Below are 22809 nucleotides of genomic sequence, written 5' to 3'. Positions count from 1 at the left end.
ATGGAGAACAGTATGTAGGTTCCTTAAAAAACTAAAAATAGAATTACCATATGACCCAGCAATCCCACTACTGGGCATATACCCTGAGAAAACAGTAATTCAAAAGGACACATGTACCCCAATGTTCATTAGAGCACTATTTACAATAGCCAGGACATGGGAACACCCTAAATGTCCAATGACAGTTGAATGGATAAAAAAGATGCGGTACGCATATACAATGGAATATTACTCAGCCATAAAAAGGAATGAAACTGGGTCATTTGTAGAGACGTGGATGGACCCAGAGTCTGTCATACAGATTGAAGTAAGCCATTAAGAGAAAAACAAATATCGTATATTAACTCATATATGTGGAAATCTAGAAAAATGGTACAGATGAACATATTTGCAGGGCAGGAATAGAGATGCTGATGTAGAGAATGGACATGTGGACGCAGAGGGGGAAGAGGAGGGTGGGACGAATTGGGAGATTAGGTTTGACATAAATACACTACCATGTGTATAATTTATAGCTAGAGGGAACCTAGATGGGTGGGATTGGGGGGGTGGGGTGGGAGGGAGGTCCAAGAGGGAAGGGATATATGTATACATATAGCTGACTCACTTCATTGTACAGCAGAAACTAACACAACATTGTAAAGCAATGATGCTCCAATAAAAAAATAAACTTAAAAAAATATTTTGATATAATCTGCGTTGAGGTCTTACATGGGAATGGAAAGTACATTATAAATTATAATTAGCATAACATAGCATAGCACAATATATTTGGTTAGCATGCCTTTGCCACGAGGTCATTTCTCCTCCTTGGAGCCCCCAGCTCACTGTAGAGCGATGCTCAGTGTCAGTCATGTCATTATCCTCCGTAAGTGTTACTGCCCCCACTTCCGGATGAATTAGGAAGGAGGGTATAAGCCAGGTAGGCTGAAAAGACTGTGCCCTGGTTGACATGAGCCCTATGACAATAGTTTCTGTAAAAAGTCTCTTGGCTCCAGTTAACGTGGCCTAGGTCTCCATCTGACTTAGGAGCAGATGACAATTGATATTCTTCTTTAGAAATAAGAATCTACTGTCAGTCCTTATGAATTGAGTCTAGTGCTACTCTGCCCTAGATAGGGCAAAAGGATCCTTTTGCCCTGTGAAGGTCTGGGGAGTTAACCTAGATCTTAGCACTTGAACCTATTTCAATTTAATTTACTTATAACCAATTAAATTCACTCATTTTAATGTTTTAACAATTCCTGCTAGTATACAATGTACCCATCACTGCAAAACAACTTTTTTTCAAACATCTATCAAGCCTACCCATGGCGTCCAGAAACATCACAAGGGCAGTTCCCTGTCAGGGGTAGGCCTCAATGAGATTTTTTCTAGTATCGCTCCACGGCATTATTATTCCAAAAAGTTTTTTAATCTACAGAGAATAACAAATCGATTTGACCTTGGGAGAAAAGTGTTACAGAGTATCACTAGATCCTTGAAATGGGCTCCATTCAGAGACTGTCTGGTTGCCATGCCTTCTATGTCATTCAGTCTTATGTGGGAGCTAAACCCCTCTGCCCACCCACAGGCCCAAGACACACACCTTCTCATAGCAACTGGATGCATCCCCGCTGTCTTCATCATCACACTCTCCCTCTATTGGCAAATGTGTATAACACCTGACCAGGGCCTGGAATCCAGAGACCCAAGGAGACCTGACTTACTGATCCCTGATAGGGACTGACATCCCATTCTTGCTGATGCGCGAGGCTGTTACCCAGAGCTCACATTTAAATGTGGCTCTCTTGTTCTCCTGATTCAGCCTGCAATCCTGATCTCTCCTCTCCCCAGAATCACTCTCTGGGTCCAAGAATCTTCTCACCAATCTCTGGCTTCAGTTACTGTTTATAATGTCTGCTCCCTCCATTCCTAAGTTATCTTCCAGGACTTGCTTTAGAATCTACCGATTTCGTCACAGGAGTCAATCTCTCACTCCCAAGACAGAGATATCCTTATTTCTTTCTAGGCCTCCCTGCATTTGCAGGTGCTATTCCTCCTGCCTGGAGCATGCACCGGAGGCCTGATCCACCACCTCCGAGATGTGTGTGTTGTTGGGGGTAGAAGATGGGGTGGTAAAGGTCGGGGATCTAGAAAGTCCTCCCCTGACCACTTCTCCCCACATCCCCTGGGCTCCCAATCCATGCTTTAAGCCCTTCCTCAACCTCATCACTGGCTTTCCTTTCACTTGGCCTCTTCCTTCCCCCTCCCCATCACCCCCACTGTGAACCGAGAGCACTTGGCAGGCACTAGATTTCTTTGTGTCCAAGGCCCTCAGTTAAGGAAGGGAAAAGGAAGGATGGGAGGGATGAAGGGAGGGATGGAGCGAGGGATGGAGGGAGGAAGGCAGGCAGGCAAGTGTGTTTAAAAAGAGAAAGTTTTTGCCTTCTTAACCTACCATATCATCATCATCATAGCTGATCTCTCTGGAAATTCAATGAAATATTTTAAAAATCCACCTGAAAAACGAAACAAATGAAAATACGGAGCACTCTAAGGATAACTGGTAAACGACAACAATTAATTGCCTGTTTTTAATTAAAGATCACTTTAGTCAGAAACTTTCCAACGCGGACCTTTACCTCTCCCAACCATCTCTTGGGGCAGAATAAAATATTGAGTCCCTGAGGCCAGGGATCTAATGGGCTGTGAATCCATGGAGGATATTACCGGGGGGAAGTCATTTGCTCTTTAAAAGTATCAGTAACATCCCAAAATGCTTATAAATCTTAAAAGTCTAACTAACCAGCAGCTTAACCACAGTGGATTTTAGGCAGAGGTGTCTAGGAGAAAGAAGAATGATAAACCTAATTGTTAGCTCTGGGAAAACTTCACCTTGTTTGAAGATAATCTAGACTTTGGATCCTATTTGGAAATCATTATCTATGGTCCTCCTGGGGTAAAAAAAAAAAATGCCCCTAGAAAGCCATGGACTTGAGTTGTGGGCAACCTAATTAATGGAAATGGCCTCTAACTTCAACCTGAGATCATGAATAATGCCTACCTACCTATCCTACACCTTAAAGTAATGAGATTAATGAGCCACTTCCTTGGGAGGCCACAGAAAATCAGAGCAAGAGTATATCCTCTCCTGTGGGCTGCCTTCAATTTGAGCTATGGACTGAGGTTTAGATGGACAGAGTAGAGGTCTGAGGACTAGGGCAGCTCTTTCCATAACTGGTGAACACACATCACACTCTCCAAGATGCACAGACAATCCTACTGTTGTCATGGGATTGAATTCTACTCAAGAACCTGTGTGCCAAATACATGCTGTGATACAGACAAGGGTATAAAGGTTTATAGACGGCAGCCCTTGCCACCAAGGAGCTCACAGTCTGACTGGTAAGACAGCTATTTATTAATAGTTATTAATAAATAAAATTCAGCATGATGTTTTCAGTAAGAGATAATAAGGCACAGAATTTAAGAGAGGAAGTAATTATCTGTCAGAATTATCAGGGAAAGCTTTACAGGAGAGGATGGACTCTGAAGCATGAATGGGAGTTTTCTACGTGAAAAGGCGAGAAGGTATTCTTGGCAGGATGACATCACGTACAAAGGCAGAGAGGTCTGGAATTCCACAGCGTGTTCAGTGAGCTGCAGGAAGACTGAAAGTTCAAGACAAGACTGAATTAAAACCTCAGGTTGCCTCGCCTTTGGAGCACCCACATTTGAACATGCATGTAGATGCCTGACTGGACTGTTCTTGGGCTTCAGGGGGACGGGGGAGGGGTCATCCATGAAGTTAAGATTCCTGGGTTGTTTCTAAAACGTGTTTGAGAACTTGTCGCTGTGCCTACGCTGGTAGTCCCTTGGATGAGTGACCATCCCTGGAGAGAGGGCTCTAGGACCAGGCTAAACTAATGGAGAGTGTTAGAGAAGGAAAAGGGATGAGGACTTCTGATGCAGCTAACACAGGGGTAGTAACTGGTCTAATGAGTCTTTAGCCATAAACCACTGGAGTGGGTCTGAGTCACTTTTCTGAACAGAAGTGGCTCCAGATCTGCATAGATTATTTGAGTTCTCTGTGGGTGGGCTACGTACACTGCACTGAAAGCTTTATTTTGACCATCTTCTTCAGCTGTTGCATCGCTGCTATAAAGATACGTGCACTGTACGTTACTCGGAGCACATAATCACAGAGCACTGCAATGCACGCAGAGAATAAGCAGTTTACCATTATCTTCCTGGTGACAGATGAACGTGAGATTTGTATGCGATAGCAGAGCCTGCAAGACGACCCTGTGACAGGGACTGACTCATAGATACATGTATGTAGGTATGGAAACACCCACCCACAGGTGGGGGTCACATGCTCACATTTTCCACTGGATAGAATTACTTTTATTATCACTTTTACCAGGTACTAAAAAGATATTATGCCTAAAATTGGCAGCAAAAGCAAATCCACATTCATGACTATCTCCCGTTTTCAAACAGACTTGAGTTTAATAAATAAAGGATAGTGAAAATCGCTTCCTCCAATTCAGGATTTAATATTGTATACTCTGAATCACTTGATTCCATTGTTTTTAAAGTTTTCTTACAATCTGTAATTCAGCTAGCCTTCAGATAGTGAATCTTTCCTTAGTAAAATTACAAGATGCATACTGTATTTCTTTTTTTTAACAGTTAATTTTTTAAAAGATATCTTTATTGGAGTATAATTGCTTTACACTGTTGTGCTGGTTTCTGCTGTACAACATAGTGAATCAGCTACATGTATACATATATCCCCTATCTCCTCCCTCTTGCATCTCCCTCCCACCCTCCCTATCCCACCCCCTAGGTTGTCGCAAAGCACCAAGCTGATCTCCCTGTGCTGTTCAGCAGCTAGCCATTTTACATTTGGTAGTGTATTTATGTCAATGCTACTCTCTCACTTCATCCCAGCTTCCCCTCCCCCCTCCCCGCGCATCTTTATCCCTGCCCTGCCACTAGGTTCATCAGTACCATTTTTTAGATTCCATGTATGTGTGTTAGCATACAGTATTGCATACTATATTTCTAATGAATTGCCTCTTACTCTTGTTAGCCACTGAACTCAATCTTTACCTCACAAGGTTTTCCTAGAATCGGCTGGATTGTTATTGGATATCAGGATTGGACTTTCAAGGGAATTGGGTAGACAGGAAGGTACTGTTGGCCTAATTTTCATGAAGTGAAAAAATGATAATGGAAAAATCTCACGAAGTAACAAAGCATATTTCAAAGAAGAAGAAAAAAAGAATGAACTCAGCCTTGCAAAACAGTTTTCTAAAATTATGCTTAGTTGTTTTCAGAAAACCTATTTGATCAGGAAAAAAAAAAAATCAAGCACAGCCTCCTGGGCACCCCACTTCTCTATTCTTCTAGTTTCCCCCTCCTTCTACCTTCCCCCACCTCAGAAGGCTGGGTGAACACAATCAGCTACCGTAAGTACATATTCTGATGTTTAAAAATGAACTTCAACATGAAAAAGAAATTGGAAAAGGCTACATTTATTTTAGGTCATCTGTTGGATTTTAGTTATATCTACCTGAACTTTTAACTTTTGGGAGTTCTGGGTTATATTACACAAATAGGCTATTTCTGAGATTTATTGCTCCTTTTTAAGGAAAATTGGCTACCAAAGGTTTAGGTGAGTAGGTTGATAACTGGGACTCCACATAAGCAAAACCAACCAACCAACCAACGAGCAGCTAGACCAACCTCAGGGACTGCTCTAAAAGCCTCCAGAAAAAAAAGAAAACACAACAGCGCTTCTTCTAGCTGCCTTCCAGAAGGTACTGAAACACAATCTGCTTCATGCATCCGCTGAGGGCCCATGTAGACTCTGAGTCTTACTGTCTTCCAATTTGTGCTTTAATCAATCAGACCCGGATTTGTGGCTTCCAAAACTCAGTGTACTTTTGATTAACTCCCAAACAGATCTTCTGACGCAGGAAAGACAAATGGATTTCATCCACTTGCTAACTAGTGAGCAGGGTTAAGAGAAAAGAAAAGGGTACTCTGGGACTTCTCTTTCTGGCAAGAAGGGGGACTAGATACTCTGACAAAAATTAATGGCCCATTCCGAAAGGATGCTGAATGGATGTGGAATAAATTTACAAGAAGTTAAAAACATTGCTGAGCTCACAATAACGGAAATCCCCAAGGGCAAAAACAAACACAAACAACCACAACAAAGTGCTTGTGAATAAAATGAGAGTAGCAAACAATCAAACGCCTTTACCAAGAACTCAGCAATTTGGAATCAATGGCTGGCCATGAAGGAAATTAGAGATTAGGACTGCCCACGTTTGAACAAAGCTTAATCTAAGGACCTGAGATGCTCTCTTCACCAACGTACCCACATAACCCCTGAGCCGCAAAACGGAAGAGTAAGCCAGGAAAAAAATACTCTGTCTGCAGCAAACGAGGTGATAAGGAAATCCGCCCATCTCTGCCACCATTGTTAGGAATAATAATGAAAACCACACTTCTTCTCTGTGTACAGGTGAACACGGACCTGCCGCCACATGGGTGTGGATATTGAGTTTATATTATCTTCATGACCAGAAAAATGCAAGCCACAGAATTAGAGCAAAGTTGTTAGTACCCCTTGGCTTTTGTTGAAAGCCAACATAAGCCCTATTCAGAGGAAAGAAGGTCAACCTTGGCCTCTCAAGAAACTCAGATTAAATTCAGCTACATAGGAATTCACACACACACAAAAAGACCAAACATACCAAGAAACAGGCTGCCATGAGTAAGAATCAATATAACAAACAAATGAACAGATAAACAAGATATATGATCCCCACAGAACCATAACTTAGAATTACCACATAAACACATAGAAAAATTGTGTATAAGATTGTTTAAAGAAATAAAAATGTTATACAAAAAAAAATTAGCAAGGACAAAAGGGATTACTCGCAATAGCGAGGAAGATTTGGGGAAAGAACCTAATAAAACTTTAAAAAATAAAACGTATAAGCATTTAATTAAAAATAGATGGGTTAAAAAGCTGGTTACACACAGATAAACAGAAAATTATAAACCTGGAAAAATTATATTGAATGTGCCCAGAGAGAAAAGGAGATGGAAAGTACGAAAGGGATGTTAGGAAACGTAGAGGATGGAATGATGAGCTCTGATGTGGGCGTCTAATCAGGGTCCCTCAAGGAGAAAAGAGAACAAGAAGGCATGAGATCGGAAAAGGGCAGACCAACCTCCTTCGGGAACACAGACTCAATACACCTATACCAAATATTGGCAAACCAAATCTAGAAAAAGTTAAAAATATATAATACATCAAGACCAAGTCAGGCATCTTGTAAGTTTGTCTTAACATTAGGAAATGTTCATCCACATTTGGGATGGACCTAGAGACTGTCATACAGAGTGAAGTAAGTCAGAAAGAGAAAAACAAATATCGTATAATATTGCTTATATGTGGAATCTAGAAAAATGGTACAGACGAACTTATTTGCAAAGCAGAAATAGAGACACAGATGTAGACAACAAATTTATGGATACCAAGGGGGCAGGTGGGATGAACTGGGAGATTGGGATTGACATATATACACTATTGATACTATGTATAAAATAGATAACTAATAAGAACCTACTGTATAGCACAGGGAACTCTACTCAATGCTCTGTGGTGACGTAAATGGGAAGGAAATCCAAAAAAGAGGGAATATATGTATACATATAACTGATTCACTTTGCTGTACAGCAGAAACTAACACAACATTGTAAAGCAACTATACTCCAATAAAAATTAATAAAAAAAAGAAAATGTTCCTCCATGTTAACTCGAAAAAATTCACTACACTAATATAGTAAAAGGGAAATGATGTATGATTATCTCAATAGATGATGGAAATTGGATAAAATTCAGTATTTTAATATAAATGCTTAGAAACTTAGAAATAAAGGGAACTACCCTTATCTAATAAAGCACAACTACAAGCAACCTATAGCAAACATCATTCTTCAGGTTCAAAATTTAGAAACATTCCCTTTAAAATAAGAACCAAGTCAAGGTTGCCCTACATCACTGTTTCTATCCCACACTGTGTTGAAAGTCCTAGCCAGTTTAATAAGACAAGGAAAAATGATAACAGAGAATCAAAAAGAAGGATAACAAAATCTTCAGTTTTTGAAAATGACATGGTTTTCTATATAGAACACCCAAAAAAACTAAAAGAATGTTTGTAATTAGTAAGAGAGTATGGTAAAGTTACAGCACAAAAGTTCACTTTATAAACACTGTGTTTCTATACACAAACACCAAATAAGAAAAAGACGATCATTTGTTTTAAAAAGATTTGCCATGGCAACCAAATATAAAGTAACTTGGAATAAATTTAATAAAAGTTGAGAAATTTATTGAATGGCATCTGAAAAGAGTAAATGGAAAGTTATAATCATAGATAGGAAGACTATCATAAATATATCAGTTCTTTCCACTGATTTAATAAAATTCTATTAAAATCCAAACAGATTTAGTGTATGTATGCATCTGTAAAGCTGATTCAAAAGTTTTATACTGAAGATCAAGGCCAAAACAATCATCATACAAAAATTAATTAGGGTATTGTTAGTTTCTATAACAAACACATTAGATGCACAATTTCACTGGCTGGCTTATTTCTCATGTAAGAATCCGGCATGGGTGGACCTGCTGATCTTACCAGCTGGCAGTCTTCCATGTGGTCCTTTGGACTCGAAGTCCCCCACAGTTAACTGGCCAATGAGGATAGAGTACAGACGGAAACTGCTGCACTCCATCAGTGACACATATTAATTGACCTGTAAATATCTGACTGCAAGAGAGGCTGCGAACTGAAGTCCGGCAGCATGCCCAGGGAAAAGCGGAATTAGGTTTGGGGAATAGCTAGCTGACTCAACACATCTTAAGAAAAAGAACATAGGGGAATTTACTGGATTTCATGACAATACAAAGCTTCTCCTATCTCTCATCATTTATATCTACACATATTGAGAGAGAGAGAGATGAACTGACCCATTAAATAATTTTCAAAATTCAGAAACAAAACCACAAATATATGGAAACTTGATATATGGTGGAAGGAACATTTCAGGTAAGTAGGGAAAGGGTAATAAATAATCTCTTTATTTTTGTGTTTGTTTTTATGTATTATTTGTGTGAAAAGTATTATAAACCTATTACAGTACAGTACTATATAGCCAATTGTGTTAGTTGGGTGCCTAGGCTAACTTTGTTGGACTTAACAAACAAATTGGACTTACAAACATGCTCTTGGAACAGAACTCGTTCGTATGTAGGGGACATGCTGTATATACAAGAGCTTTTATACATCAGTATGATTAAGACAAACAGGCTAATAGAAACGTGGGTAAAGGATATAAACTGGTACACCATTTCCTAGCCACCAAATTGGTGAAAATTTTAAACCAAACAATACCAAGAGTTGGCAAGAATGTGAAGTAATAAGAACTCTTACAGACCGCTGATGAGAGTGTAATCACTTTGGATCACAGTTTATCGTAAAGTCGAAGAGATACCTCCCTACGATACAGCAAATTTTACTCCTTGGGATGCACTCAAGAAAATCTTTCATACCCATGCCCCAGGGCAAAATTCAAGCTTTTCACAGGAGCATTGTATATGATTGCAAAAAACTGGAAATAAACTAAAAGTTCACTGACAAGGGGGTGGATGAATAAACTGTGCTTATTCATCCAATGGGATGCTTTATAGAGGTGAAAATTTATAAAATACCCTTACATGCATGACTATGGATGAATCTCAGAAATATAATGTTGGGTGAAAGAAGCAAGTTGGAAAATTATACATACAGCACTTTTTTACACAAAGTTCAGGAACAAAACTAAGTAATATATTGTTGAAGATACATCAGTTATATAAAACTATAATGGAAAGAAAGAAGATGATAAACTCCAAGGAGAACATTGGTTGTCCTGGGCCAGTGGGGAGAGGGATATGATCAGGAAGGGGATATGGGAGGTTTCCATCATGTTAGTAACATTTCACTTCATACATAGTGTCCTGCACAGATCTTTATTCCACTTGGCTTCACACCTTACTTACCTATGTTTTTATATGTATGAAATATTGATAATTCAATTTTTAAAAATTGAAATGTATATACACATATATAATATATAAATACATATAAATATATAAGTTCAGATTCAATGGCTTGCTTAACCATTCCACACTATATCCATCTGCAAAATATCCCTTTCCCCAAAGCAACATGAGGATGAAGCAATATAGCACACATGTTTTGGAACTATAACCACAAGCATAAGGGCTTATTTTAACATAAGTAAAGATGTACAAGGAATTTTTGTGGGTTTAACTTCTTGGCTTCGTAATTTGCTAGCTGTGTGACCTTGGGGAAGTTAATAGCGCTGAGCCTCACTTTGTTCATCTGCAAAACAGAAATTACATTACCTACCTCACAGGGTTGTTGAAAGGATTAAACAAAATGATGTATTTTAAGAACCTAGTTGTTTGAGTCAGAAACTGTCTGCTTGAACGTTCTAGAAAAATGACTCAGACTTAAGCAAAAAAAAAAAAAAGTGAATTTATTTTAAATATTAGTGATTTCACTTAACCTCAAAAGCTTTACGTGCATTCCTGGGACTAAAGCCAGCAACTGGAGCACTTTCAGGAAACAAGGTGGTGCTTCAGGAAGTTTCTTGGTCTCTCTGGAGCTGCACAGGCTCCTACCGCCGCCCGCTCTGACCCTGAACCTCATTCTATACCTCTTCCCTCAGGTGTGAAAAATACCCTCTCTCCCATACATACCCCCCCAAATGTCTTCAAGTTCAAGAATAAACATTGACTATCCATTCACAGTCACAAATGCAAAATCTCAGAGGAAATTCAAGTTAGGTCAGGTGTCCATCCCTGGTCCAGCCAGCTATGACCAGGGACACAGGGACCTGAATTACAAGCATGGTCACTCTAGTATCTTTGTAGAACCTGATACGGCTCAGGTGCTCGATCAATGAACTTTACAGTTATTACTGCCCCAAATGCCAGGATAAATAAAAACCATCCATTCATCCTATAACCTTGCCTTCTCATACGCGTGAGATTTATCTCCCAAAGATAATTACAGCAAAACCCAAGGAAATGGGTGGTTTATCATGTTTTGCAGTACATTATTGAATTCCAAAGAATTAACCCTTAGGATGTAGTCAGAAGACTGGGATTGTTCAAATGAATCGCAAACCTAAGTTCATCCAAAGCCTCTTAAATCACAAGACCCTCAGCAGTCGCAAGTGTTGATAGGAGGTGACTGCCTCACCAGGATCCCTGCGTAGAACAGACACTCACTGAGGGGCCATTGATATAGCATGTCTTTGAACTCTTTGATGGAAGGTTTAATTTGATAAATTACTTATTTACAGGAGCACAGCGTGGAGAAAAATCTTTAGAGATGTTGTCGGGCTGCTTAAACAGGAGTGGATAAACTCAGCAGGTAAGAAATGCAATGTGAGGGACTTCCCTGGTGGCGCAGTGGTTAAGAATCCTCCTGCCAATGCGGGGGACATGGGTTCAATCCCTGGTCTTAGAAGATCCCACATGCCACGGAGCCACTAAGCCCGTGCGCCCCAACTACTGAGCTTGTGCTCTAGAGCCTGCGTGCCACAACTACTGAGCCCATGTGCTGCATCTACTGAAGCCCGTGTGCTGCAACTACTGAGCTCACCCGCCACATCTACAGAAGCCTGTGCACCTAGAGCCCACACTCCGCAACAAGAGAAGCCAACACAATGAGAAGCCTGCGCACCACAACAAAGACCAGCCCCCACTTGCTGCAACTAGAGAAAGCCCGCACGTAGCAGTGAAGACCCAACGCAGCCAAAAAATAAATTATTATTTTTTTAATCATTAAAAAAAAAAGAAATGCAATGTGAGTTAAATGTTTTGGGGGTCTCCCTTGGAACAATCAAACCTGTGATCACATGTCACCTGTTTAAGGACCACCACTCACTCATCCCAGATATCAGTGTCAGAAATCAGGGCACCATTTTCAAGGCTCACATAGCTGGCATTTCTCCAACATCAACACCAAAGAGCTGCGTCTTCACAGGAAGACGTGGGATGTATCTCTGGTGAATGTGTTATGAAAAAAGTACAGTTTTTTTTTTTTTTTTAGTTTAAACAACATTTTTTTAAGGTGTAAATCTTGACTCTACACTTACAAGCTGTGTGATAGTGGATGAGTTACTTAATCTCTTTAAGCTTTGGTTTCTTCATTATAAAATGGGGACCATGGGGCTTCCCTGGTGGAGCAGTGGTTGAGAGTCCGCCTGCCAATGCAGGGGACACGGGTTTGTGCCCCGGTCTGGGAAGATCCCACATGGCGCGGAGCGGCTGGGCCCGTGAGCCATGGCCGCTGAGCCTGCGCGTCCGGAGCCTGTGCTCCACAACGGGAGAGGCCACAACAGTAAGAGGCCCGCGTACCACCAAAAAAAAAATGGAGGCCATAGAACTCCTCCTTGGATGGGTAGTTATAGGGATTAAACAGGTGGATGGATACTCAGCTCCTGAGTCCATAGACCAGCAAAAACAAATATCTGTAGGAGACTGGAGGGTAACACAAATAAGTAAAGCATGGTAAATGTAAAGTCATAAAAGGTGATAAAAACTGTGGCAGATTGGCATTCAAATTCAATTTTTATAAATGGTTTTTGAGAACAAAATCTCATTCCATCTTTAAGTTTGTGATCTGTGCCCTGGCATTCAATAAGTGTTAGCATACTGCCTTCTCTCTTCTCTTTTCTGTTCTATGCTGATAATGTGCTCCTTTTTTTTTTTTTTTCCATCTATTCCAGTGATTCTTAACAGGGTAAGTTTTGAAAACTTGTGGCATTTTTGATGCTACTGGCATTTGTTGAGAAGAGAAATTAAGGGCAGTAGCTCACATAATGAAGGTGAAATCTTGCTTGAAATTATCTGAGCCTAGAACCTAATTGTTTTTTATGGAGACACAAGTATTTCTGCACCATTTTTGACATACACTGCATTTGCAGGAACACAACTACCAGGGAAACTGCTTTATTTGAAACTTTACCAGAAGTCCTTTGCTATGGACTGAATTATGTCTCCCCAAAAATTCCTATGTTGAAGCCCTAACCTTCAATTACTATTTTGAGATGGGACCTTTGGGAAGTAATTAAGTTTAGCTGAGGTCATGTTGGTGGAGTCCTCCTGGTGGGATTAATATCCTTATAAGAAAAGGCAAGAGAGCATGTTTTCTCTCTCCACCATGTGAGGATACAGCAAGAAGGCAGTTGCCTGAAAGGCAGAAAGAGAGACCTTATCAGTATCCAACTATGCTGGCACCCACATCTCTGACTTCCAGCCTCCAGAACTGAGATATAAATGTCTGTTGTTTAAGACACCCAGTCTATGATATTTTGTTATAGCAGCCCAAGCAGACTAAGATATCCTTCATCATTTCAGAAAATGAATGAAGAATAAATGCAAGATATCCATTTTTCTCAACTTGGTCTATACATTTCAAGCAATCTCAATCAAACCCCAGCAAGTTATTTTGCAGATACAAACAAACTTATTCTAAAGTTTATATGGAGAGGCAATTCTAAAGTTTATATGGAGAGGTAAAAGACCCAGAGTAGCCAATACACTATTAAAGGGGAAGAATTAAGTTGAAGGACTGATGCTACCCAACTTCAAGACTAACTATAAAGCTACAGCAATCAGGACAGTGTGGAATTGGTTAAAGAATAGACACATATCAATGGAACAGAATACAGAGCCCAGAAATAGACCCACATAAATAGAGTCAACTGATCTTTGACAAAGGAGCAAAAGCAATACAATGGAGCAGAGATAATCTCTTCAACAAACGGTGCTGGAACAACTGGAAACCCACATGCACAAAAATGAATCTAGATACATACTTTACACGCTTCACAAAAATTAACTGAAAATGGATCACAGAACTAATTGAAAAGTGCAAAACTATAAAACTCCTAGAAGATAACATGGGAGAAAACCTAGGTGACCTTGGAAATGATGGTGACTTTTTAGATATAACATCAAAGGCATGATTCATGAAATAAATAACTAATAAACTGGACTGCATTAAAATTAAAAACTGCTCTGTGAAAAACAATGTTAAAAGAATTTTTTAAAAAATTAGAAGACAAGCCACAGACTAGGAGAAAAACATTTCAAAAGACATCTGATAAAGGACTATCATCCAAAATATACAAAGAACTCTTAAAATTCAACAATAAGAAAACAAATCACCTGATTAAAAAATAGACTAAAGACCTTAACACATGCCTTACCAAAGAAGATACATAGGTGGAAAATAAGCATATGAAAAGGTTCTTCACAGCGTATGTCATCAAGGAAACGCAAACTAAGCAATAATGAGATACCACTATCTATCTATTAGATGACAAAAATCGAGAATACTGATAACACCAAATGCTGGTGAGGATGCGGAGCAGCAGGAACTCTCATACATTGCTGATAGGAATGCAAAATGGTACAGTTCCTTTGGAAGACAGTTTGGTGGTTTGTTATAAAACTAAACATACTCTTACCATACAATTCAGCAATCACACTCCTTGGTAGTTACCCAAAGGAGTTAAAATGTCCACACAAAACCTGCCCACAGATGTTTATAGCAGCTTTGTTCATAAATGTCAAAATTGGAAGTAAACAAGATGTCCTTCAGTAGGTAAACGGATGAAGAAACTGTGTAACATTATTATCATTATATTATTCACCACTAAAAAGTAAGTGATCAAGCCACGAAAAGACATGGAGGAACCTTAAATGCATACTACAGAGTGAAAGAAGCCAATCTGAAAAGGCTACATACTATATGATTCCAACTATGTGACATTCTGGAGACCACGGAACTGTGGAGACAGTAGAAAGATGAGTAGTTGCCAGGCCTGGGAGGAAGGGAGACGGATGACTAGGAATAACCCAGAGGGTTTTTAGAGCGGTGAAAATACTCTGTATGACATTATAATGATGCACACAAGCCCTTACACGTTTGTTTAAACCCACAGAATGGAGAACAGCAAGAGTGAACTCTAATGTAAATATGGACTTGGGTGAATGTAATGTGTCAATGTAGGTTCATCAATGGTAACGAAAGTATCACACTGGTGGAGGATGTTGATAATGGAGAAGGTTATGCATGTGTCGGGGCAGGGAGTAAATAAGAAGTCCCGGTACCTTCCCCTCAATTTTTCTGTGAACCTACGGTTGCTCTAAAAAAAATTAAGGCTTTTTAAAAAACTCCTATGAATGAAAGTAATGCCTTTTGGGTATTTGAGTTATTGATAGAACACACAATGTGAAGAATCACATTCAAAGTGATTCTTTAAAGGTGTGTAAAGAGGTAAGCACTTGACAACTTCATTATGTCTGCCAGTATAGTCCTGCCTAAGCATTTACATTTTGAAATATGTATTAATGTATTATAAATTACTTATCTTTTATATTTTCTCTTTATTATATATGGATTTTTTATGAATATGAGTAGGTAGAGGATATCATCTATGAAAATCATTTCAGGGTGGTGAAGGGGTCATTACAAAATATTTTCTGTGAAAAGAGACAGAACTGTTAAGGTGAGAAGCCGCTTATCTAGATTTTCGCTTCAGAACCAACTCATGGAAATTGCCTTTAATCTCAGATGAGTCACCCTCAAATCCCAATGATAAACTCTACTGAAAAACCATGAAAGTAAAGGGAATCATTCATGCAGCAATAACAGTAGTGACAAAGCAATATTCAAAGACTACTGAATTTTACTGGAAAGAGTCACCAACACAAGGAAATGCAGATAAGAATTGCCCCTCTCCTGACACCGTGTGGCTGCAAGTCTTTAAGGTGAGGGATGCGTCCATTTTCTGCCTATTTGCTCCTCTACTGAGCCTCTCCTACAGCGTTAATGTTATTTTAATGTCACTTTTACTCTATAGATTTTGCAGGATAAAATTTTATTTAGTTATCACCTTTCAAGCTAACTGCTGTAATTAAAGGAAATCATATATTAATTAAAGAAAACTGCTTATTCTTAGAGACTGGAGCAAAAGCAGCACCCAAGGTAAATGCCCTTGTTTAATGCAGAAGTTCCATGCAATTATTTTGTAAAATCACCTTTGAAGCTGGGTTTTAAATGCAAAGTAACGTCTCTCAATGACCTACCACATGAGTTTACAGAAAAGCTGCTTCAACCATTTCTCTTTATAGGTATAAGATAAAAGCCCCTAACCTGCAGCTGGCAAGAGAAAAATCTGATCAATCCAGCAGTTATTCCAGCTACAGAATCAGATGGACTCGCCTGCTGAACTGACAACACCTTTTGCTGGGTTGACTGACGCTTTGGTGGAGTTGCCAGTTTGGACAGTGGGGTCCCATCCTCCAGCACCCTGCAACCATACCACCTGTTACAGGACCACAACTGACTTGACAGTGGGGTCTGGGTTTCTCAAGGCTCCTCCAGCATGCTGCAGAATGACCGAGTTTTCTGTTAAAATGCTGATTCATAGGCTCACCACAGGCTGCATCTGACTTCCTGGAATGTGGGCCCAGGAACCTGCATTTTAATCAACTTTCTAGGTTCTTCCCATACCCCTTAGAGAACTACCGGTGTAATAACCTGCTGGGATCCCCGTCCCCAGGACCACACTATGACTTAATGGACGGCTTCTGTGTACTTTACTCACTTGCTTTTGTAGGCCACTTCCTTCATTAAAAAAATGTTAAATGTATATTTTATGACTACATCAGTATAAAGATGAATATATTAATTGATATTTATTAAAACATTCTCTCCAACCTGAGAGTTCTATTTTCTTTCTTATTGTGAAAGAACTTGAAACACTTTCGTGAGTCCCTAAAAGTATCGTGGGCCCCAGGCCTGTGTGTGCTCTGTCTTCTGGATGCATCAGCTCTACCTGCCTCGATATCCTTTTCGTCCCCACAAGCTGGGGCTATTTTTCTTCACCTCCTGTAAAATCTCGTAACAAGATGATGAGACCTACACTGGCTTTGGGAGGGTGATCTAAAGAAACAAAAATTCAAGTGATCTAAGGAAGAGGGGATGGAGAGGGAGTTATCAGGATCTCCTTGGAAGCTTTTGAAATACAGTATGTATTCTCAAAACCCTGGTTGGGGTGAGGGTGAGAAGGTCTCAAAACACCTGAGATTGATTCCCTAGCTCCTGGTTACCTCTAGAACATCTCAGTGTCAAGTATCCCGTTACTAATCAAGCCCTATCTCTATTTTTATTAATCATTCTCTGCCAGGCACCGCGCTAAGTGCTTCACACACAACATCTCATTTGATCTTCCTAACAGTATACCCCCATTCAAGAGATGAGGACACTGAGGCACAGAGAGGTCAAGTCTACTGCACAGTCACAGTGAGGAAAAGGTAGAACCGAGATTTGAACTTGAATTTCTTAGATGTCAGAGCATCCATTCTTACCCTTGCTCGCCGCTGCCCCACAGCTGTCCTCTGTTCCTTAGCCCCATTACCTCAATCCAGGTTGTGTTGTCTCCTACTGAGTCCTGCCTTGGTGACCCGCCCTCGCCCTGAAGCCAGGGACTGCTCTTGACGTTACCCTCTATTCACAGGCTGGGGTCTCCACACACTGCAGCTCCAAACTGCCCTTCATGGCGCCCCACCACCCGCCAGCCAGCACTACCACCTCTTGCTGGACCTCCCTGATGCCATACACCTGCTTAGGTTTTATTCAATTTATCATTCACCCATTCATTCAACTGACATTCAGTAAGTCTCTTTATACCAGCGGTCTGTGAGGCACTAGAATAGGACAATATTGGCCCTGCCCCGAGATGCTCAGGTCCTGCTGGAGGGAAAGTACAGATAATTGTAACACAGCCTGTGAAGAGCCCTGGCAGGAGGTAGGAGCCCAGTGCCGTGGAGGCCCAGGGATAACGGGATAATCCTGCTGGCTCTGGCCTCTCTCTCACTACCTGGACAAGCTGGATCTGCCCCCAGGCAAAGCCCTGCCCCAGATGTCTCTTCAGGTCTGGCTTTGCCATGACCCGCCAAGCTCCACAGTTGGGAAGTTCTAGAATGGTCGGGCTGCCGATCGTGTACACACATCTTAAAGGATTACCTCTTTAAAAGTGATCTTTTAAAATCCTACGTCACTCTGTACACAGGAATTTCACTGGAACGCTCCAGAGTGGAAATCAGTAAAGTCTGTCATCTCCTCAAGGGGATTTATTTAGTGAAGTACTAAAAGCCTCATTATTAAAGTGATCTCACCTTTAAGCCCGTCAAGTACCCTGAACACTAAGAACAGCAGAGAAGGTTTTCCTCTATTTTGAAGTTCAATGATTTAAGGCGGAAGTAATATTTCATGTTAAAACCACACAAATATTTTCATTAAACCTCTTCCAGTGGGGGCACTCACAGCACTTCCTGGAATCTCTCTCTACAGCACGTCTTGGGTTTTCCAGTTACATTGCCCCACTTAAGTCCCTTCGGGACACAAGCACTGTCTCACTCACCTTGGTGTTGCCCACAGCTCCGTGCGCCTGGCACAGGACACACTCCCCGAGTCAAAGAGGCAAGCTGTTGGTCCCTGGGCCAGATTTTGACCACAGAAGTGGATTCTATAGCTGACACATTGTTTTTTAAAAGTTTTACAATTTCTCATCTTTAAAAATGTTCACAGACGTCTCCAAGTTTTCTTGAAATGTATCAAAACCAGAAACGTGGACCCTGATCAACCACTGCCTGTAAGCCACTCAGGCCGAGAGTTCCCCCCTTCAGATGGGCATGGTGGGTCTCCTCCCCTCGCCTGCTTAACCCACTCCTGGGACCACCCTGCCCTGGAGGCATCCGTGTCTGTGGCCCCCGTAACCACTGCCAGTTAGAATAACTATCGCCACATCTTGCTCTCCTCAAGCCAACCCAGGTCACCCCAAAGCAAGAGACTACTGCAAAATAACAGAGACAAACGAGCACAACTGAATGGGAACATGGAGACCGAAATAGGATGTGAAAATGGAGCACAGGAACCACCTGCGGAGAAAAGGTAGTTAGGACGGGTGCAACCTGCAGCTGAAATGCCTACTTATCTCTGCATTTGGAAATATACGAACGGGACACGCTGAGTTTAACGAGAAGGCTTGGAGATAAGGACAGAATCCCCACAGTCTGGGCACTGGAGAGCCGCCACACAGCACCCCGCCTAACTCAGAACGAGGCGCTCCCGGCCTCTCCAGGCAGACGCAGCCCTGCGCGAGTCCCCACTGCACCACGCTCAGGCAGGCAGGAAGTCTCCGAAGCCTGCAGTTTGGATCTCACCAGCCCGTCCCCGCCAAACTGACTAACCTTGCCCTTTCTCTTGGCCTTGGTTAAAGTTCTCAGACGTCCGCGTTTCCTCTCTCCGCGTTGTGAGACATCACACATCGGCTGGGTTCCCCCCGGCCGGGGGCTCGAAGAGATGGCGGCTGCACGGGTTCGGCTCCCGGACTAGCGAGCGTCAGTAATGGGACGCAGGGTCAAGGGTCATTACGTACCCGCCGTCTCTCTAAACAGCTGTAACGATTTACAAAGAATGAGGCTGAGCCCACGTGAATGTCATACCGCCTAATCCGCTTCAGATGCACAGGGAACAGATTTTCACACAACAGAAGACGCACACAGACACACACACGTTGCAACTTGCTCACTCTCTGGATTTTACAATGGAATATTAAGAGTCAAGGGCTGTTGTCTTTTAGAAATTATAACTTTGCAGGTCCAGGCTACCTAAGAAGAAGTGTAGAGATTGGCATCCGTGGCGTACCATTCCAGCCCCCATGCCTTTCCCCATATTGTCTCCGCTCTTAAAACGCCCTCACCTGCCTTCCATCATCTATCAATGAAAGCAGGGTTAAAGCAGCTGTGTAATACCTTGTACTGGCACCGTGCCTGACCTAACCTGAAAGACCATGACCCATCCAGAGGCAAGAGAGCAGAGCTTTTCAAAGACACTGTGCTAGCCAAACAAAACATCCTCTGCACTCCTGGACACACGTGTCCTCAGATCCATCCCTACCCTTCCCTGCTCTACTCTGTGTCACACGGTCCACAGCCCTGCAGCTTGCCCATGCTCCCGCATCAGCTCTTTCACACTGTTCTGCTAGTGGAAGGCTCGGATGGAATTCTGGAGAACAGGAGGGAGGGAAAAGGTCAGGCTGTTCCTCCCCACTTCTCTCTTGCTCAGGCCGCACCTCCTCTGTCATTCCACCAACCAAAGACAAGCTGCCAGGGTTCCAGTCTCTTTCAGATAACTCCAGGCCCTAGACTCTGATAACGCTGCCTTCTCCATCGTCCTTCTAACCTAGGAAGTGCAGTGCCTTCCAACTGTAATCTCTGAGTTAGCCTATGTCTTAGTCAGCTCAGGTTGCCATAATAAAATATCATAAACACAATGGCTTCAACAACAGAAACGTATTTCTCCCAGTTCTGGAGGATAGTAAAACCAAAGTCAAAGTACTGGTCGATCTGGTTCCTGGTGAGGGCCCTCTTCCTGGCTTGCAGGTGGCTGCCTTTTGCTGTGTGCTCACAGGGCCTTTCTTCTCCTTGGTCCATGTTAGAAAGAGAGAATAAGCAAACTCTCTGATGTCTCTTCTTATAAGGACATTAATCCCATCATGAGGGCCCAACCCTCATGAACTCATCTAGACCTAATTACCTCCCAAAGTCCCCATCTTCAAATGCTATCACATTGACGATTAGGTCTTTAACATATGAATTTTGGAGAGACACAATTCAGTCCACAGCATCCCGTTTGGCTTCCCAGCTACCCCTTCACCTGTGCAACCAGTGTCTGTATTACACTCCCTCTTTCTGTAATACCTAGAGTGTTTTTTATTTCCCTACTTGGTAGCTAACTTTAGACCAAGCCAGTCTACAGCCGTGACGCATACTGTGTATATATTGTCATGATACTTAACTTTCGTGAGACAAGCATGCCGATACACTGCTGATAGGGGAGTAAGTGCATACAACATTTCTGAAAGGCAATTTGGCACACTGAATAAAAGCCTTGTAATTTTCACATCATTTATCCCGGCAATTCCCAATCTAAGGGTTGATTCTAAAGAAATATTTGGATGAAAAGCCCACAGAATTACGTACAAGGATGTTTATCATGCCTTTGATTATAATAATCCAAAATTGGAAGCACTCTAAACATCTAATAATCATGTATGATTAAACAATGGTGGCACATTATGTGATGCATGATAATTAATAAATATCAGGTAATTGACTTATTGCACCCTTATTGCAGTGGGTTTGTATGGGAGGTGATCCCACAGCCTACTCTCAAGTCTCTTCTTTCAGGGGAACCCAAATCAAAATGGTGGGATAAAAGGAAGGAAGAAGGCAAGAAGGCAATAAATCAACTACCTGATATTTATTAATTCACTGCTGTCAGCTCCCAAGAAAGAACTCTGAGCTCCTTCTACCCAGATTCCTGACTATGAGTTCCTTGTCTGAGAAAAGTGAGTGCACGTAAAGTGATCCCCATTCCTACCAGACAGGTATACCACTCTCCCCTCTGATAATATAATAATTTCTAGACATTTGGGCAAATAGCAGCTAAACTTTGATCTGTGACCAAACACAGTACTGATAGGCCATGGATATCCCAAATCCATTTTTAATATTTCAGGCATCAGATGAAGGTGACACTCCACTAAACATATTGCCTCCTTCGGGTGCTTGTAGAAACCAGAGGAGTGGGGATATGAGGGTTCGGACTGGCAGTGGCGGGGAATCAACCCCATTCAGCAGCTACCCAATGTGCGGCCAGGATGTGCTGCTGCGTGGAATAAAGAAACGTCGCAGGAGAGATCGCAAAGGCCACAGAGGGACGTGTGGCCACGCATCATCTGTCCTAGAGAATGACACCGAGGACTCTGGAGCGTTCTGCCGCCTTAGGGTACAAAACGTCCCAATTTACATGCTTCAGGGAACTTCATATTGCCTTTTATGTCCCATGTGTGGTAGGCATCCAATCAAAATATGATGAACTAATTTAACCAAATGATTCTTGCTCTTTCCCTTTACAGTTCAGTCTTGGAGAAGGGTGGTGACGGTGCTGGCTGTCATTTATTAAATATGTGATCCCCAGCCCCCTCATTTCACAGTTAAGGAAACAAAAACCCAGAGAGATTAAGTGTCCTGCCCAAGATAAACAGCTGGCCATTGACAATGTTGGAACTTTGTCTCCCAAGCCAATATTTGTTCCATTATTCTCTGCTACTTCTACACTAATATGCAGATGAGACTTTAAACCTTGGGATTTCCACTGGCAATCTTAAGTAGGCTAAAGGGATAAAAATGATCCCTTCTCCTATAAAGGAAGGTGAGGAGTTCTCCTGGTCACTCTAAGCTTAAAAATGTAACCCACTCAGTCTATGGTAATTTGTTATCATAGCCTAAACTGAGTAAGACACACACTAAGTGTTCAAAATTGGGTGCGTATTATACACCTCCTGACCATCTTGATTCAGACTAGGCACATTTCAAGTGCTCAATAACCACATGTAGCTAGCGGCTACCACATACGACAGTGTGGCTCTAAGGCAATGCCACTCAAATTTTAACGTCCATAGAAGAACCTGAGGATCTTGTTAAAATGCTAGTTCTGATTCCCTAAGTCAGGGTAGATCCTGAGATTCTGGACTTCTCAGAAGCTCTCAAGTCCTGCCAATTATGATGGTTCATGA

General features: G+C 41.6%; 1 protein-coding gene across 1 annotated transcript in view; it reads right to left on the bottom strand.

Annotated features, from left to right (window-relative positions):
• THSD7B (thrombospondin type 1 domain containing 7B) overlaps nucleotides 1-22809 on the bottom strand; it is a 1185627-nt gene that overhangs the window by 1047492 nt on the left and 115326 nt on the right. The window contains exon 5 of the mRNA XM_079925246.1: nucleotides 19418-19624. The gene's annotated coding sequence lies outside the window, so the exon portion shown is untranslated. The remainder of the gene's footprint in view (nucleotides 1-19417; nucleotides 19625-22809) is intronic.

The sequence above is a fragment of the Stenella coeruleoalba genome (assembly GCF_951394435.1).
Source record: "Stenella coeruleoalba genome assembly, chromosome: 6".
Taxonomy (NCBI): domain Eukaryota; kingdom Metazoa; phylum Chordata; class Mammalia; order Artiodactyla; family Delphinidae; genus Stenella; species Stenella coeruleoalba.
The sequence above is the reverse complement of the archived record's forward strand: the minus strand, read 5'-3'. Positions and strand labels throughout refer to the sequence as shown.